A 1,250-nucleotide genomic window follows, 5' to 3' on the forward strand; every position below is an offset into this window, starting at 1 on the left:
ACAACACTCTGTGACTCGTTGGTGTTCTATGGGCTCCATCCACAGTTAATAACCCTTAGATTAGACAAATTAAATCTGCAACCCAATTTCGGTCATTCGTTCCCTCATACTCGTAGAATTCTCTCCCTCTACAATAAACTGAAATTCAATTGAACCTTACATAGGCTACCCTGTTTTAGTACCTCCTTGTTGTCATATTAACTGTTATCCCTGTAATATCACCACATTTACCCACAATTGTACCCTCTTTTGTTAGTTAATAAATTCACTTTGAGCACAGCGATGTATGTGTGTGTGTTATTCAGAATCTAGAGTCCCTATACATAGAACTTACGCTCAGATCTGAGACTGACTGATTGACCTTACGATTTCAGAATAACAACTAATGAATTAACCGAACTCTGTATAATTCTCAGGCTATACTCAAGGACCTAAAGCCTTGGGCGGACAAGCAAATCTTTAGGTGGTGCTCCTAATTTCGAGGTATAAATTAATATTCCCGGAAATATTAATTTTCATAACTGTATTAAAATTTTACGTAGCCGAGGTCTGCTACACTAAGTTCTTGTCAACTTTTACAGAGGAGCAGCAGAAAGCACCCTGACTGGAAAAATCACAATTTGGCATCGATGGCCTAGGGCTAGAGTGCTCTGCAGCGTGTGATTAAAACTGCTCAGAAGATCATTGGTACCCATCTCCCGAGCATCAGTAATTTCAGCGAGGTGAGGTGTGCAGAGCCCAAAGGATACTAAATAATAATAATAATAATAATAATCTTTATTTGTAGAGCACTTTTCAAAAACAAGTTACAAAGTGCTTTAACAAGTGTAAAGACAATAATACCCAAAAGACAATAATACAAAAACAATACAAGATAAAAGCATGAAAACATTGAAAAGACTAAAATACACATTTAAGATAAATATAAAATTAGTAAAATACAATAAAATAAAAGGGATAAAATAAAGTCAAATAAGATCGGGAAAGGCTCTCCTATAAAAGTATCGTTTTAAGAAGGGACTTAAAAGAGTTCACTGACTCAGCCGACCTGATTTCCTCGGGCAGGCTGTTCCAGAGCCTCGGGGCCCTGACAGCAAACGCTCTGTCCCCTTTAGTTTTCAGTCGAGACTCTGGAACAGACAGCAGACCTCTGCCCGAGGATCTCAAGGTACGTGCTGGTGCGTATGGGACTAAAAGTTCAGAAATATAACAAGGCGAGAGGCCATGAAGAGCTTTAAAAGTGATCAATA

Source organism: Micropterus dolomieu, linkage group LG23, assembly GCF_021292245.1.
Source record: "Micropterus dolomieu isolate WLL.071019.BEF.003 ecotype Adirondacks linkage group LG23, ASM2129224v1, whole genome shotgun sequence".
Lineage (NCBI taxonomy): Eukaryota > Metazoa > Chordata > Actinopteri > Centrarchiformes > Centrarchidae > Micropterus > Micropterus dolomieu.